The sequence below is a fragment of the Monodelphis domestica genome, chromosome 5 (genome assembly GCF_027887165.1).
Source record: "Monodelphis domestica isolate mMonDom1 chromosome 5, mMonDom1.pri, whole genome shotgun sequence".
In the NCBI taxonomy this organism is placed as follows: domain Eukaryota; kingdom Metazoa; phylum Chordata; class Mammalia; order Didelphimorphia; family Didelphidae; genus Monodelphis; species Monodelphis domestica.
In genome coordinates this window covers 274462646-274474710 of record NC_077231.1, presented here as the reverse complement: position 1 = coordinate 274474710, position 12065 = coordinate 274462646, and the positions used below count along the sequence as shown (strand labels likewise).

The following is a 12065-nucleotide window of genomic DNA, read 5'->3' as shown; positions in this document are numbered from 1 at the left end:
GTCTCTATAATTTTCTTCAAAGGTCCTTTGCTGAATATGATTTTCATTGGTTGATAGGAAATGTTGTTTAACATCTCTACCTGTCTGTATTTTTCAGATGTGTGCATGTGTATACCCACACATGTGTTTTCAATTACTGCAAAAGTGATTTGCACCAATAAAAAATATATATATACCTTTATTGTCCCATATAATAGCCATCAGAGGTTATTCTTGCATATTTAGCTTTTTAAAATTATATTGATAATTAATTTTTCATATTTATTTTTATTAGATTTGTCAAGGTCTAAAAGGGATACATTTCAATCCCCCACTATTATAGTTTTATTATCTACTTCTATTTATTTCTTCTTTTTTATCTTTCTTTAGTATTCAATTGCAGTGTCATTCAGTGCTAATGTGTCAAGTACCGATACTAGTTCATTATCTATGGTTATTGTTCTTTGGTCATATATGACTCTTTATGGCACAATTTGGGTTTTTCTTAGGAATTATATTGGAGTGGTTAGCCATTTCCTTCTCCAGTTCATTTTACCTATGAGAAAACTGAGGCAAACAGGATTAAATGACTTTCCAAGGGTCACATAGCTAGTGTCTAAGGTCAGATTTAAACTCATATATTTAGTCCAAGTCTAACACTCTCCCCGTTGTTCTATCTAGCTTCCCCATTACGTATGTTACCTTTCAGTTTCTCTGAAGAAATTCTATTTTTTTGCTGTTACTGAGATTCGGATTGCTATCCATTCTTTTCTGAGTTCAGCTGAAACATAATATATTTTTCTCCAACCTCTTATTTTCCCATGATTCTTTATGTTTTGAATGATACTTTCATGCAACATTTATTATTGGAATTTGCTTTCTAATTTATTCAACTATCCTCCATTTTATATGTTCATCATAGTAATACTTGTTTGTTTGTTTACTTCCCTCCATCCCATTCTGTTATGTTTTCTTCCTCCACTCTATTTACTTCCCTGTCTTTATAAAGAGGCTTATGAGACAAAGAAGTAATTTTAGTATCAATGCCCTTTGCTTGAAGTAATCTGTGTCTACTGTCCTGCTCCTTTATTTTTCCCCCAGTCACAGATTTGTAACTTTCCTTTCTTTCCTTTTAATCCTCTCTTTATGAGAAACTCTCTGAGCTTAGAGTTTTATTTGTTTTGGACAAATCTTTCCCCAAATCTATTCTCCTCATTTTCCTCTTTCCTTTTTCCTCCTTCTCTCTTGCTTCCCTATTGAGTTGAATGTTTTTATCCTACAGAAAAGCCTGTGTTTATAAAAAATCTTCACGTTTCATGAATTTGAGTATTATCCTTGTTTCGTGACCATGCTAATCTATTCTGATTAGTTCAAATTTTAGTCCATGTACTCCTGAAGAAAGTACATTAAAATACAGTTGTTAAGAAGGGCCAAGACAAACTCTGAATCTGATCAATGGAACTTTAAATGGGAGTAGAATATTGTATGCATGTATCTCCCAAGCTAGATAGAGAGAAGGAAAAGAGACAGAAGGAATAGTCAATAATTTCCAGAAGAAAACATTCAAGAAGAATGACAATAATAAAATCCATAGCCTCAGGTGTCTTTAAACAAATGTAGAGAGCTTTGTTGGGTAAGGTAATAAGGTAAATAAAAAATACATTAATGTAATATGTTGAAATGATTGATGAAGGCTCTAAAATTGACTGTCACAATAGCTTAGCTATATTTTTCTTTGTATACCCTTCAACACATGCCTCTCCTGATTTGTACCACTTGTTCCATGCCTTTAGGATTTCTAACTATCCTTGTTTGTATAAGCCTTGGATTTTACATTAAAATTAAAGGAATCTTTGTTCTTGTAGATTTATATATCTGAGGTCATTTTGGAAGACCTCAGCTAAGATTCCAATACTCAGATGTATTTGAGGTCTCATTAAGTTGGAAGTTCTCTCCAATAATGGAGATTACTGCCCATCCATTCCTGCCACATTTTCCCCCAAATGAGCTCCACTAGAGATCTACTCATTGTGCTCGAAGCCTCCATTTCCTTCGTCATATGTGGTGAGGCTGTAACTGGAACTTGATATCTGTCAACCTGCCATTCTGCATTCTTGCCATGGGACCAGGTCATTGTTTGTTCCCAGCATGCAATTGTTTGATGATATCTTTAATTCTTTATAATTTATGTTATAGCTTTGTCAAATCCACCTTGTTCTACTCCATTATCCTCTAAATGACAATAAGTTTTCCTTCTTTTGAGGCAATTTTGTTTCTGTCTCATTCATATCACCAGTATTGAAAAGACAGACCTTTTCGTACATTAGAAGCTTGTCATTAAAAGAGCCCTTAAATATCTTGAAATGACTCAGTATATTTTCTTCCTGTTCTCTTCTGAATTTAGCTCTTGGTCCATCTGTACCTTCTGTACCATATAGCTAAACTTTTGGACAAAAATTCCCATACATCGCAGCATAGAATAAAATGTTTACAATGGCTGTTTATCTAAATGCAAGCTCAGATCTGGTCAATAAATTTCCTTATCCACTTGGTCTTTCCTTTGTGGCCCAAAGATCAAATTCTATTGAGTGATTATAGATCTCTTCCAAAATTTGGCAGCATCCTTGAACAAGAGTTTCAGAGATGTACATGGCAGCTTGATACACCTATGACTTCCAGATATAATTATATATGTGTAACTAATATAGATTGTGAGTTTTTCTGTTTCTGGCAGTCATAAAAGTTTTTAAATGGCTTTATAGCCATTTGTCATCAAGAGTATAGAGAAGAATTTGATTCCAGTATGAGACACAGTAGAGAGCCATTGAAGTCTCTACTCAGATTTTGTGAAATCTTAGCTTCCCAATGAAATCTTTTGCAAAGCATCTGAATGCCAGGTATATGCTTTCCCCAGAATCTTTTTCTTCTCTTATACTGTTTCCAATTTTCTTGTATTACTGTTATACCTGACACAGGAAAAATAGTTGAGACAAAAATGGTAATGTTGGAGAAAATAGAATCAACTACCAGTTGCTTATTATTATATTATCAAATGCTTATTATGTATAATAAAGGATGAGAAATCAAATTAATTAAACAGATTTTCAGATTAGGATAGAAGTAGTGAATGAGTGCTCAACTCATGGAAAATGGCAGCAAGTCAGTAAGAAATTGTTAACTCTAAAGAAAGTACCTTTGCAAGGTAGATTTTAGCAGTGACATTATAGAATTTTTCCTGTCTCTTCACTTTGACTCTTGTTAAAATTAATTGTGGTTGGACTCTGAATATTTATATAGGTGGTTGCCAGGGATTTAATTTCTTTTTTTTTTTTTTTATAAATATATTTTATTTGATCATTTCCAAGCATTATTCGTTAAAGACATAGATCATTTTCTTTTCCTCCCCCCCACCCCCCATAGCCGACGCGTAAGTCCACTGGGCATTAGATGTTTTCTTGATTTGAACCCATTGCTTTGTTGATAGTATTTGCATTAGAGTGTTCATTTAAAGTCTATCCTCTGTCATGTCCCCTCAACCTCTGTATTCAGGCAGTTGCTTTTTCTCGGTGTTTTCACTCCCATAGTTTATCCTTTGCTTATGAATGGTGTTTTTTTTCTCCTGGATCCCTGAAAGTTGTTCAGGGACATTACACCGCCCCTAATGGAGAAGTCCATTACGTTCGATTATACCACAGTGTATTAGTCTCTGTGTACAATGTTCTCCTGGTTCTGCTCCTCTCGCTCTGCATCACTTCCTGGAGGTTGTTCCAGTCTCCATGGAACTTCTCCACTTTATTATTCCTTTTAGCACAATAGTATTCCATCACCAACATATACCACAGTTTGTTCAGCCATTCCCCAATTGATGGGCATCCCCTCGTTTTCCAGTTTTGGGCCGCCACAAAGAGCGCAGCTATGAATATTTTTGTACAAGTCTTTGTGTCCATTATCTCTTTGGGGTACAGACCCAGCAGTGCTATGGCTGGGTCAAAGGGTAGATATTCTTTTGTCGCCCTTTGGGCATAGTTCCAAATTGCCCTCCAGAATGGTTGGATCAGTTCACAACTCCACCAGCAATGAATTAATGTCCCTACTTTGCCACATCCCCTCCAGCATTCATTACTTTCCTTTGCTGTTATGTTAGCCAATCTGCTAGGTGTGAGGTGATACCTCAGAGTTGTTTTGATTTGCATCTCTCTGATTATAAGAGATGTAGAACACTTCTTCATGTGCTTGTTAATAGTTTTGATTTCTTTATCTGAGAACTGCCTATCCATTTCCCTTGCCCATTTATCAATTGGAGAATGGCTTGATTTTTTGTACAATTGATTTAGCTCATTATAAATATGAGTAATTAAACCTTTGTCAGAGGTTTCTATGAAGATTTTTCCCCAATTTGTTGTTTCCCTTCTGATTTTAGTTATATTGGTTTTGTTTGTACAAAAGCTTTTTAGTTTGATGTAGTCAAAATTATTTATTTTACATTTTGTGATTCTTTCTATATCTTGCTTGGTTTTAAAGCCTTTCCCCTCCCAAAGGTCTGACATGTATACTATTCTGTGTTTACCCAATTTACTTATGGTTTCCTTCTTTATGTTTAAGTCACTCACCCATTTTGAATTTATCTTGGTGTAGGGTGTGAGGTGTTGATCTATTCCTAGTCTCTCCCACACTGTCTTCCAATTTTCCCAGCAGTTTTTATCGAATAGTGGATTTTTGTCCCAAAAGCTGGGATCTTTGGGTTTATCGTATACTGTCTTGCTGAGGTAGTTTTCCCCCAGTCTATTCCACTGATCTTCCTTTCTGTTTCTTAGCCAGTACCAAATTGTTTTGATGACTGCTGCTTTGTAATATAGTTTTAGGTCAGGGACTGCAAGGCCCCCATCATATGTGTTTTTTTTCATTAATTCCCTGGATATCCTTGATCTTTTGTTCTTCCAAATGAACTTTGTTATGGTTTTTTCTAAATCAGTGAAGAAGTATTTTGGTAGTTCAATGGGTATGGCACTAAATAGATAAATAAGTTTGGGTAGGATGGTCATTTTTATTATATTGGCTCGTCCTATCCATGAGCAGTTAATGTTTTTCCAATTGTTCAAGTCTAGTTTTAGTTGTGTGGCGAGTGTTTTGTAGTTGTGTTCATATAGTTCCTGTGTTTGTCTTGGGAGATAGATTCCTAGGTATTTTATTTTGTCTAATGTGATTTTGAATGGGATTTCTCTTTCTGGTTCTTGCTGCTGAGCTGTGTTGGAGATATATAGAAAAGCTGATGATTTATGTGGGTTTATTTTGTATCCTGCAACTTTGCTAAAGTTGTTGATTATTTCAATTAGCTTTTTGGTTGAATCTCTAGGATTCTTTAAGTAGACCATCATGTCATCCGCAAAGAGTGATAACTTGGTCTCCTCCTTGCCTATTCTGATACCTTCAATTTCTTTATCTTCTCTAATTGCTACTGCTAGTGTTTCTAGTACAATGTCAAATAGTAGAGGTGATAATGGGCATCCTTGTTTCACTCCTGATCTTATTGGGAATGCCTCTAGTTTATCCCCATTGCAGATGATATTAGCTGTTGGTTTTAGATATATACTGTTTATTATTTTTAGGAATGACCCTTCTATTCCTATGCTTTCTAGTGTTTTTAATAGGAATGGGTGTTGTATTTTATCAAAGGCTTTTTCTGCATCTATTGAGATAATCATGTGGTTCTTGCTAGTTTGCTTGTTGATGTGGTCAATTATGTGGATGGTTTTCCTAATGTTGAACCAGCCCTGCATCCCTGGTATGAATCCTACTTGATCATGGTGAATGATCCTTCTGATCACTTGCTGGAGTCTTTTTGCTAGTATCCTATTTAAAATTTTTGCATCTATATTCATTAGGGAGATTGGTCTATAGTTTTCTTTCTCTGTTTTTGACCTGCCTGGTTTTGGAATCAGTACCATGTTTGTGTCGTAAAAGGAGTTTGGTAGAACTCCCTCTTTGCTTATTATGTCAAATAGTTTGTATAGTATTGGGGTCAACTGTTCTCTGAATGTTTGATAGAATTCACAGGTGAATCCATCAGGCCCTGGGGATTTTTTCTTAGGAAGTTCTTTGATGGCTTGATGGATTTCAATTTCTGATATGGGATTATTTAAGAATTCTATTTCCTCTTCTGTTAGTCTAGGCAGTTTGTATTTTTGTATATATTCATCCATTTCTCCTAAATTGGTGTATTTATTGCCATATAATTGGGCAAAGTAATTTCTAATGATTGCCTTAATTTCCTCCTCATTGGAGGTGCTGTCCCCCTTTTCATCTTTAATGCTGTGAATTTGCTTTTCTTCCTTCCTTTTTTTAATTAGATTGACCAGTACTTTGTCTATTTTGTTTGTTTTTTCAAAGTACCAGCTTCTTGTCTTATTTATTAAATCAATAGTTCTATCACTTTCGATTTTATTAATTTCTCCCTTAATTTTTAGGATTTCTAATTTGGTTTTCTGCTGGGGGTTTTTAATTTGATCGCTTTCGAGTTTTTTCAATTGCATTTCCAATTGATTGATCTCTGCTCTCCCTTGTTTGTTAATATGAGCTTTCAGGGATATGAATTTGCCTCTGATTACCGCTTTGGCTGCATCCCAAAAGGTTTGAAAGGATGTTTCGCCATTGTCATTTTCCTTGATGAAATTATTAATTGTTTCTATGATTTCTTCTTTAGCTAAACGGTTTTGGAGTATCATATTGTTTAATTTCCAATTGGTTTTAGATTTGGTTTTCCATGTACCATTACTAATCATTATTTTTATTGCCTTGTGATCTGAGAAGGCTGCATTCATTATTTCTGCTTTTTTGCATTTGTGTGCTATGTTTCTGTGACCTAATGTATGGTCAATTTTTGTGAATGTGCCATGTGGTGCTGAGAAGAAGGTGTATTCCTTTTTATCCCTATTTATTTTTCTCCATATGTCTATTAATTCTAATTTTTCTAAGATTTCATTCACTTCTTTTACCTCTTTCTTATTTATTTTTTGATTTGATTTATCTAAATTTGATAATGGTTGGTTTAAGTCTCCCACTAGTATGGTTTTATTGTCTATTTCTTCCTTCAATTCTCCTAGTTTCTCCATTAGAAATTTGGGTGCTATATTATTTGGTGCATACATGTTGATTAATGATATTTCCTCATTGTCTAGAGTCCCTTTTAACAAAATATAATTACCTTCCCTATCCCTTTTGATCAGGTCTATTTTTGCATTGGCTTTATCAGATATCATGATTACCACTCCTGCCTTCTTTCTATCAGTTGAGGCCCAGAAGGTCTTACTCCATCCTTTAATTCTGACCTTGTGGGTGTCAACCCGCCTCATGTGTGTTTCTTGAAGACAACATATGGTAGGGTTTTGGATTCTAATCCATTCTGCTATTCGTCTACGTTTTATGGGTGAGTTCATCCCATTCACGTTCAAAGTTATGATTGTCATTTGTGGACTCCCTGGCATTTTGATTGCCTTCCCTAATTCTAACCTTTTCTTCTTTGGCTCTACCTTTTAGTCCAGTGATTTACTTTGAATCAGTCCCCCTTGTCCCCTCCCTTGATGTTTCCCTTTTTAGTCCCTCCCTTTTTGTTCCCTCCCCCTCCCCCCTCTCTTTCCCTCCCTTTTTGTTCTCCCTCTCCCCCTCCCCCCCTTGGTTTTCCCTTCTCCTTACCCTTGTTGGGTAAGATAGAATTCAAGATCCCAATGGATCTGGATGTTTTTCCCTCTCAGAGTTGATTTCCCTGAGATTGAGGTTTAAGTAAACCCCCCCCCCTCTCTTCCTCTCCTTCTTATAGGAGTTTTCTTCCCCTCCCCTTCCCCTGTGAATCTTTGTGTGAGAACCATTATTCTATTTGGTCTTTCTTTACCCCCTATTTATACATTACATTTTCCCCACATATTAGTATACATAGGTTGATATAAATGTAGTCCTTATAGAAGAGAGTTTGAGTAAAAGAAGATAACATTTTTCCCCTTTCCTTAATATTTACCTTTTCAGGTATTCCTTGCTCTTTGATTTTCGGTATCAAACTTTCCACAGAGCTCTGGTCTTTTCTTTGCAAAAAGTTGGAAGTCTTCTATTTTGTTGAATGCCCATACTTTCCCTTGGAAGTATATAGTCAGTTTTGCTGGGTAGCTGATTCTTGGTTGGAGACCCAGCTCTCTTGCCTTTCTGAAGATCATGTTCCATGCCTTACGATCATTCAGAGTAGAACTTGCAAGGTCTTGTGTGACCCTGATTGGCATTCCTTTATATCTAAATTGTCTTTTTCTGGCTTCCTGTAGGATTTTTTCTTTTGTTTGATAGCTTTGGAATTTGGCAATTACATTCCTGGGAGTTGTCTTTTGGGGGTTTAGTGTAGAAGGTGTTCTGTGAGCTCTGTCAGTGGATGTATTGCCCCCTTGTTCTAGAATCTCTGGGCAATTTTCTTTGATTATATCTTGTATCACCATGTCCAGTTTGGTGTTTATTTCTGGCTTATCTGGGAGTCCAATTATTCTTAAATTATCCCTTCTCCCCCTATTTTCCAGATCTATCACCTTGTCGGTGAGATATTTTATGTTCTCTTCTAATTTCTTGGTATTTTGGCTTTGCTTTATTGATTCTTGCTCTTTTACACGATCATTGTCTTCCAGCTGCCTGATTCTGGCCTTTAAAGCCTGGTTTTCTTTTACAGTTTGGTCAAACTGGTTTTGTAGATGCGTGAATTTCTTTTGCATTATTTCCAACTTTTCCTCCCAGAAGGCTTCCATCTTTTTGGTCATTTCTGATTCAAATTCTTCATAGGTTTGTGGAGAGTTTCCATTTCCTTTGGAAGGTTTTGGAGCATTTTCTTTTATATTATCTTCTGTCTGCTCTGTATTTTGTATTTTGGCTCCATAGAATGTGTCCAAAGTCGCCCCTTTCTTCTTATTTTTCTTGGTATTTTGGGGCTTCTGTGGTTCTGTGGAGTTTGCCATTTCTGAATGTGGAGGATTAGTTTTTCTTGTCTCTTTCTGGTGTTCAGGGGCTTTAGTCCTGGGCAGATAGTTCTATGAGCTTTCCCTGGGTTAAACTGAATATGCCTCACTGGAACTGGAATGGAAGGGTCGGACCACGAGGCCACACTCTCCCCCTGGCTCGATTTCCGGAAGTTGCCTTCAGAATCGCTGGCCGTGAGGCTGTTTCGTCGGCCTGCGGGGGGATGGGCTGCCGCTTCCCCAAGCTCCGAGAGCACAGACTTTCACTGAGACTTGGATAGCAGGATCCAGCCCGTGAGGCTGTCTTGCCCGCCCTGAGGGTTGCTGTTGTTTTGACCAGCTCTTTGCAGCGGAGGCCCCAGGCAGTAACTTTCACCCGGACCAACGGGCTCTCTGCAGTGGAAGCCCCAGGCAGTAACTTTCACCGGGACTGGGACTTGGGTAGAAGACCCTGAGGGTTGTTGTTCCTCAGACCCTGCTCTCTGAGCCCGGCACCGCTGCCGCTTCCGGGAGCCTTGGACTCTGTGCTCCTACCCCTGAGGTCCGAGGGATCTCGGGTTCTGGCTTTTAAGGGGAGCCGTACCTTTTGAACCGGGTCCAGGTCCAGGAGGAGGGTTCCCAGGGTCTGTGCTGTTGATCGTTTTGAATTTCGGCGCCTTAGGAGCTTCTAGTTTGAGATCGGTCGGGAAGGGTTTTCCGGAGATCTGAACTTCAGCTTTCTCTAAGCCGCCATCTTAACCGGAAGTCTCCCAGGGATTTAATTTCTAAATCCCAAAATGAATTACTAAAATAGAATGGAATTTATGGCAATTTATTTACAATAGAGGGAGATTTAAGGAAAGAGAAAAAAGGAGAGAGAGAGAGAGAGAGAGAGAGAGAGAGAGAGAGAGAGAGAGAGAGAGCTAGCTCTCTGCTTCCTCTGATACCAGTTAGAAAGTCAAAGCCCCAGCCAGGGAAAAAAAAAAGGCTCAATATGATGGGACTTACCTGGAGGTTTCATGCATCCAGAAAGGCAGGGTCTCTAAGTCAGACTTTCACTCACCAAAGGTGAGTGTCTAAAATGGAAATGCAGTCTGAGGTCTTCTGCAGGAGTTCCTCCAGGGTTAAGTTCCTCTTTCAGTCCAACTCAGAAGAATCTGTGATGTCCTTGATCTCCTCGAATCAAATATCCCTTTTCTGACATCAGGTCCTCTTTTTAAAGATCTTTTCCCCTTGTGTCACCTCCCCTAAATTTCATGTCTACCAATCACAGCAGACACTTTTCTCCAGGATTGCCCACTCTTTAGTTCACACCTTCTTTGGTTAGATTATACCTTTTTGGGTTACTTAACACCTTTTTTTTATTAGTTCACCTTTTGTAGTTACTTAACACCTTTTTGTAGTTAAAATGGGTAGATCTACTTAAAAATACTGAGTTATCACCTTTTGTAGATTAAAATCTAAAAATAGATTATAGATTACAATTCAGTCTTCCCAGTAAAGGAAGGGCTAAGTATCTTCATTGTTATAATCAGAAGATACCTAAATCCAGTCTTTACAACTCTGTTCAGTCATTTTTATGTTATGTCTGACTATGACCCCACTTAATGTTTTGTTGGAGGAAATATCAGATTCTCCAAATCATTTTATAGATGAGGAAACTGAGGCCAACAAGATTAATTGACTTGCCCAGGGTCACCCAGCTAGGAAGTACCTGAGGCCAGCTTTAAACTCAGGGAAGATTAGACTTCTTGACACTCCATCCACTGTGCCATCACAGACCATTCATTGTTTTTACTAGTTACAGGAGCAGATGATGAAAATTGATTTCATCATCTTACTCTTTAAAACTTTCCCAATAAAAAGCTCATTAAAAATAATTATAAAAAGAAGTGGTGGCTACTTTTCTTTCTTGCCTATAAAGATAAAAAGCCAAGGACCTTGTTACTTTTGCATTGATGATAGAGTTAATCAGTCCTTAGATTTGGAGGAGGAAGAGTAGCCTCTTCATTTTTTGAAGGCTTCATCTCTTGGCTGCATTGTGGATCCAGAGCTCCCAGAGCAATCTAATTTGGGGATGTGAATAAGGTGTTTTTTTGTTACTCAGCTTTTTCTGATCATTAGTGGTTTCTATGCTATATCTTTGATTCTTTTCAACTATTTTCCCCCCTGCCATAACTCTGCAGTGAGAAGAGCTGATGATTTCTAGCTATTTTTGAATTCCCCTGGATTTTCACTCACTTTGTGCTCACTTAGAGCATTGTGTCAGGTGTCTTCAAAATGAACAGCGATTACACTGTTCTTCTACCCTACTGATATCTCAGGCACTGGCCTGTAACCAAACCTGAATGAATTCTCAGGGGTGTCTTTTGACTTGCAAAACAATCAGCAAGCTTCAACTTGTATTTGCATGAGGTGTTTTCTGTGTTCCTAAAGGGTTTCCAGATTTGATCCTCTGCCACCTGCATGGCCATGAGCGGGGCTGTGGTCATAGGGACATTTCACATAAGGCCAGCTCCTTTTTGCATGAATGGTTTCACCCAAAACTTTTTTTTTGTAGAGATTTTTCATGTTTTTCTCCCATTCTTGGGCTTACAGGCTAACATGGTTACCGATCAGATTTGTCACATAAGAACTATGGACAAACTTGCTTTCAAATCTTCCTGAGCAGGATGGTAGGTCCAGGGGAGACTAGGCAGAACAATGGAAATAAGGAATACTGTTTTGCATGCTTTTTAAAAGACAGTTTACAATATATTCCCAGTGAATTGGACTCAGAATTGAATAGGAAGAAAACTGCAGAGATTGCTTCTGGGAAACTGTAAAGTACTTTTATGATCTTGAACTTCCCCCTTAAACACAAGACCATCTCTTTAATAACAATATTATTCTGTTTTTGTAAGATTATGTGCCATGGAACACTTCTGTTTCTGAAGAACTAAAATTGAGAATCACCCAGAGGGCAATGGGATGGAACATAGTGGAGGCTATAACAACACATGCCATCTTTAAGAGCTTGGGTTTAGAAGGAAGGAGGTTGAATGAAGTCCTCCTGCTATCAAAATGCATTGGCTGTTAAAGCAATAGAGTTGAGATTTGATTCTTTCATACATTTTCAGATTTTGAAAT

The 12065-nt window shown here is 37.6% G+C and overlaps 1 non-coding gene across 1 annotated transcript; it reads right to left on the bottom strand.

Moving 5' to 3' along the window:
• Nucleotides 1–1277: 1277 nt before the first annotated feature.
• Nucleotides 1278–1384, bottom strand: LOC130454879 (U6 spliceosomal RNA). Its single transcript, XR_008912665.1, has one exon. It is a non-coding gene; the product is annotated as a U6 spliceosomal RNA (small nuclear RNA).
• Between the last annotated feature and the right edge of the window lie 10681 nt (nt 1385–12065).